Source organism: Otolemur garnettii, unplaced genomic scaffold (genome assembly GCF_000181295.1).
Source record: "Otolemur garnettii isolate 467f Iridium unplaced genomic scaffold, OtoGar3 scaffold00127, whole genome shotgun sequence".
NCBI classification, from domain to species: domain Eukaryota; kingdom Metazoa; phylum Chordata; class Mammalia; order Primates; family Galagidae; genus Otolemur; species Otolemur garnettii.
Window position 1 is genome coordinate 1,122,881 of NW_003852522.1, and position 6,000 is coordinate 1,128,880.

The following is a 6,000-nucleotide window of genomic DNA, read 5'->3' on the forward strand; positions in this document are numbered from 1 at the left end:
GTCTGGGGTCGTACTGGGGCCTTAGTGGGGGCCTCAGAGCCAGTTCCGGGGGGGATCAGAGTTCTCCCTAATGAGCTTGGACCGGGCTGGGGCCTGGGCGCTTCTGGTCAGGGCAAGGGAGCCCTGGGAGCCTTGGCTAGGTTTCCTGGGCCGCGCCTGACTGGTATCCACCTAAGCCCCCAAAGCTGGGGCTCAGCCTCTCCACGTCTGCGCTCCTCAAGGAGGGGGCTGCACTTTCAGGGCAGGGCGCTCCGGGGGCTCTCAGGGCCAAGAGCAAGAGGGAGACCATGTGGCCTTCACACTGAGAAGCCAGCACCACCCCAGAGTGGGCCTCTAGCTGGATCTGGAGAGGGTAGCCACCGGGCTAGGGGGCGGGTGGTGCTTATTCTCTCCGATGTCTGTAAATTTCATTTCCTTTAACCACTGATTAAGCACCTCACCTCATTATCTTTTGGGATGTAGAGGAACAGATCCCATTTGCCTTGTGCGGGCAGGTCCTAGAAGACCCAATGTAGGCTATTTCAATAAGAAAGACAGGGCAAGAGAAAAGAAGGTGGTGGGTCCTTTCTAGGAGCCCTGTTAGGGTTGGGTTGGATTCAGCTTCTCTCACCCTAGGGATCCAGGAGAGAATACCAGGAGAAATCAGCACCCATGTGGACATCTCAGGCAGGTAAATGAATGCTTTTTTTTTTTTTTTTTTGTTTAAAGATGTAGGAAGAAGGTGAAGACCACATTTTCCTCTACTGAGATGCTGTCAAAGTGCAGAGCCCCTTATGTTTCTTTAAATCTATTCCTGCTTGAAATAAACCTTGAGGAGGGCTTACTATCTATTAAGAGGTAGGCAGGCAAGAGTGGGTAATTAGTCGGGCTTTCTAGCAGTTATCTAAGCATGACCCAGATTCCAAGAGGGGGGATACACCCTGCTCTCCAGGCTGGCTGGCCACCTTGCCATGTCCAAATGTGCTGCTTCTCAGCATGATTCCAACCAACTGCCCTAGGTGTAAAAATGTGCCGGCTACATGGGTCCCTGGGGCTTAGCAATCCATCCCTTTCATGTGTGGTTTCAGTGTTAGGTACTCAACAGAGCTACCTGGCCCTTTGAGGTCCCAGGGTTGATATTTGAAGAGTGCAGCAGTGGTGGGTGGATTCACTTTTGGGGGGCTCAAAATTGGGCCAGGCTCTTGGCTTCTGAGTACTGACATACTAGTCGGGGAACTGAGGTTTTGGATTGTGTCAACAGTCTACTTTGAGGGTCCTGAAAATTAAGTGATTCAGCAGAGGTCTTTCTGTGGGGAAGTGCATCCCTAACAACGATGTTATCTCCAATGGTACGCAAGGCAGGAACTAGGTCTTTTCCTCATAGGTTCCCACATTATGAAGAGGCTGGTTCTTAAGGCTAGAAATTCTTCCCCATTCTGGGCCCATTAAAGTGTGATTACTCTGCCCAGCAGAGTGAGAGGTGAGGGCCTTGGAGGATGATGGGGGCACGCTCATCAGCAAGAGTGTCCAGGAGGGAGGGCTTCACTGGGCTGACAGATTTCCGTGTTGGAAATGCCTTTATATCGCCTTCTGGAGCCTGAATTTGGAGCCTTTTAAGAGGAAAGGAAAGAGGCAGGGAGTCCTTATGTTGTGTCCTTAGCTCACCTCTGTCCAGCCTGAATCCCGCAGATCAGAGGGCTATATGGGAGAAAGGGGATTGCAGTAGCCCCTCAGAAGAAGGAGATAGATGCTGGTGAATGAGAAGTATTGGTTGGACTTCAGCTCTTGCTTGGCCAGCTTGCCCAAGGCTTCCTTGCTCTTGTGATGAGTTTGTGCATTTTGTTCTGTGCAGACCATTTTTGTTCTTTGGCCCCAGGTAGCAGAAACATTATACAGCCCCACTATGGAAGAAAAATCTCCCTACCCCCCACCCTGTCACCAAGCTGGGTTATCTAGGACTGAGCTTTCTCTGGGGGGTTGTAGGGAGGGAGAAGGAGAGGAGATGGACAGACACATAAGGCGGGGGGGGTGGATAAAAGAATTCAGGCTAGCATAAAGAAGATACTGTGTGGATAGACCAAGGAGTCAGATGCCAGGACAGAACATTGACTTTTTTTTTTTAAATCTAAAATACTTCTGCTGTTTTGAAAAAAAAAAAAGTGTAAGTGCTTAGTCTGAACTTTCAGAACGAAGTCTAATAAACGTATAGGAAAGTACACAAGTCCGAGCCAGCTTCATAAATGTTTACAAAGTAAATATGCCTGTGCACCTGGCACCCAAGTGAAGAAACAGAATATGCCAGCTCCTCCCAGGACCTTTTCTCACCCCCTGTCACAGTCACTTCCCGGCAAGGGTACCACTGTCTTGACTTCTAGCTCCATAGATTCATTTTGCCTCTTTTGGAACTTTATATATAAATGAAATCATATAGTGTATTTTCTTGTGCCTGGCTTCTTTTGCTCACATCTGTGAGATTTATCCACAATTGCTACAAATAATTGTTGGTTGTTCCTTCTCATTGCTGTGCAGTATTTTATTGCGTGAATCTACAACAGTCTACTTACCATTCTGCTGTTGATGGGCGTTTGAGGTAGTTTCCAGTTGTGTTGTGAGGGACATGTCTTATACATGTTTTTTGTTAATTTTTTCTTTCTGCCACATTTCTCTTGGATAAGAGTGGAAATGCTCCTGCCACTTTTGGATGTGTATGTAGTTGGACGTGTCTGGAAACGGCATTCAATAAGGGTTGCAGGTTTCTCACTGTCCTGTGAAAGCGAAGTGAGTAAATGTTCCGTGAACTTGGGTGTGTGCTCAAAGGGTCTAAGAGTGTTACTTCCAAGTGCAAATTCCAACATGGTATGCTGGCAGAGGGCTCAGCTTTGCCTTCCCTGCACTCATGGGAAATTTTCCACTGTGATTCCTTCCTTTTCCATCCCCCAGTGGGTCAGGCTTGAAGCCAGCAATGAGAATTAAGGGTTCTCATTTATTTCATTTTTCTCCCCTCTTCCTAAGTAAGAAAACCCAAACGGAAGTCTTTGATACTCAGATTTACATTGCTGCCTTTTTCTCATGCCAGGCAGAGAGGCGTCTTAACCACACACCTTGTTTCCATGTTTTCATTGATTGGAAGTCTGATTTAAATATGGTTGTGATGGTCTCTGATGACTTCTGAAGAGCTCAGCTTTTTCAGCTCAATAAGAAGCATCTGTCAGCCTTCCTAGCGCTCCCCCCTCCTTAATGCCGCACACTCTTTCTGATGTGCTAGCAAGCACCAAGGCGAATGTCATCTTTCCAATCCTCCTCGTGCCAGTGGGTCTCCCACTGACCATGATATAGAAATTTAGATCATTGCGAGAGCCATGGATGGATGGAAGTGTGTGTATGATCACACTTAGTCTCCTGCTTCATATGTGGGATTCCAGTTTTTCATCTAGGTTTTCAGGAATTTCAAGGAGAAGTCTAGAGTCACATTGACATCAGGTAACTATGAGCATTGGCTGACTGGCATGCCTCCAATTTTTTTTTTTTTTTTTTAAGGAAAGGGTCCTTAAAGAGAAATGTTCTGTATGGGAAGCAAAAGGAACCCTGAGGAACATGAGAGCATGTTATCAGACTCCTGGCCCAATCACGAATAGTGGAATGTTCTAGAAGGTTCTATGTTAGCAGGCAGGGTGGAATAACCCACATGATTCTTGGGTTAGATCAATTTGGCTGGTATTTCTGGAAGAGCAAAATCCCATAAAGTAAGAATTAGCATGGCTTTCCCATTGGGAATTTTTTTTTCAACAAGGGTGCAATTCCTCAACCACAATTCCAAAATCAAAAGATGAGCTTATTTAGAGGTAAAATGTAACTTGAACTGACTTGCATATAGTCTTAATTTGCAGTTTGAATCTATCCCACGTGGTGCAGGTTTTGGTATATTTCACTGCAGAAATGTTAGATGTACTCTATCCTGTTGCTCTAACCCCATGCCAGGAGTGCTATGTATTTATCATAGTGCTTCTCAAACTTGCACATGCACGGGGATCATATTTTAAGATGATGGTTCTGGTCTTACAGGTTTGGGGTGGGGCTTGGGATTCTGCTTTTTCAACTAGATTTCCTGTGCTTTTTAATGGCCCATGCTTGGGCTATCTAGGTTATGTCATAGAGATACCCAGAGACCTTTATTCTTGTTCTTAAAAATCAGGTTTATCAAGGTATAATTTATTTGTAACAAAATTCAACCTTTTTATATGCTGTTCTGTAAGTTTCCACAAATGCCCACAGTCGTGCAACCACTAACCAAATCAAGATATGGAACAGTTCTGTCAACCCCCAGACAACCCTGTGGTGCCCTTCTGAGTCAGCACCCCACTTCTCTGGTCCTTTGTAACCACCGATTCCAGAAAATAATATAAATAGAATCACACAGTATGTAACCTTTGAGTGTGTCTGCTTTCACTCGGCCTTTGAGATTCATTCATGTTATTGCCTGTGTCAGCTTGTTCCTTTTGGGTGCTGAGTAGTATTTCATGGTGTGGCTGGACCAGAATTTATTCACCCAATTCCCTCGTAAAAGCCATTTGGGATTTTTTTTTTTTTTTGAGACAGAGCTCACTATGTCACCCTCAGTAGAATGCTGTGGCATCACAGCTCACAGCAACCTCAAACTCTTGGGCTCAAGCGATTCTCCTGCCTCAGCCTCCCAAGTGGCTGGGACTACAGGTGCCTGCCACAGTGCTCGGCTGTTTTTTGGTTGCAGTTGTCATTGTTGTTTAGTAGGCCTTGGCTGGGTTCGAACCTGCCACTTTTGGTGTATGCGGCCAGCGCCCTACTCACTGAGCTATGGGCGCCGAGCCCATTTGGGGTGTTTTTAGTTGAGTGGTTACGAAACTGTATGGGTTTTAGTGGAAACAATGAGGACATACATTTCATTTCTCTTGGGTAAATAAATACTCAGGAGTGAGATTGCTGAGTTGTGTGGTAGGTGTATACTTAATTTTATAAGAGACCCCAAACTGCTATTATACCGTTTTATGTTCCCGTCTTTGTTATCCTTTTAAAAACCCCAAGTTCTAAGCTCCAAAGCACATCTGGCTTTGTGGGTTTGAAATTAAGGATGTGGATGTGCAGAAGGTAATGGAAATAGTGTGCTAAATGCCAGTCAGAGAAATGAGGAAGACTGAGGATGCTGTGTGAAGCTCCGTGCCTGTGCTAGAGAGAGAAATCGGTTTTCTGGGGTGTGTTGGTTTCCCTGGTAAAAAGTCAAGCTTTGAGGCCATGAGACCCATGACACTGGCCTGTTCTTTGCCACTGCATGACACAAAACATGCACCCCATACACGTTTGTTGAATGAATGAAAAAAAAGGTGTAATGTCTTCCCCCACTAGCTAAATTGTGTAACATCTGATTTTCCCTTATGCAAATGTCTTAAGGTCTTGGTGGATTTTAGGTGCAGGAGGTTGGGATGATGTTCATGAGGTTGTCAGGCCAATTCAGCAGATGGGGTGCAGTGGCCCCTTGAGAATGAAGTCTTCCTTCAGGGACTTGGATGGGAGGCATCTGTTCAGTGTTTGGGGCATGTGTCTTCCCCCTTTTATGCTCCCCAGTAGCAAGCACACACATGCGTTTCCTCAGCAGTAGAAGGCACCGCTGGGAAGGTGGACTTCATCCAGCGATGGTCAGAGCCTAAGTGCCCCACTGTTAACGCATTTCTGAGAATGCTAACTCAGCTCCTAGGAATAGGGCCGGATGGTGCCTGCCTGAGAGAGAACAGAGAGGAGAGGAACCGGCTTGGGTTCAAATCTCTGGCCAGCCACACCATCCTGGGCACCAAAACAGTTTGCTCACGTGCATGGTGAAGATAACTGCTTCCACCGGTAGCTCCCCTGGAGGGTACTCAGGAGATTAAATGGAGTCATGTGTGGGAAATTATCAGCACAGTCTCTGGCACAGAGAAAAGCACCATGATACCAGAGAGTCATTTTGTTTCTTTTCTTTTTTCAGTTTTTGGCTGGGGCCAGATTTGAACCCAC

The 6,000-nt window shown here is 46.2% G+C and overlaps 1 protein-coding gene across 3 annotated transcripts in view; it reads left to right on the plus strand.

Moving 5' to 3' along the window:
• The window catches only part of CACNA1A (calcium voltage-gated channel subunit alpha1 A), a 247,828-nt gene that overhangs the window by 774 nt on the left and 241,054 nt on the right, over positions 1-6,000 (plus strand). The window lies entirely within an intron of this gene.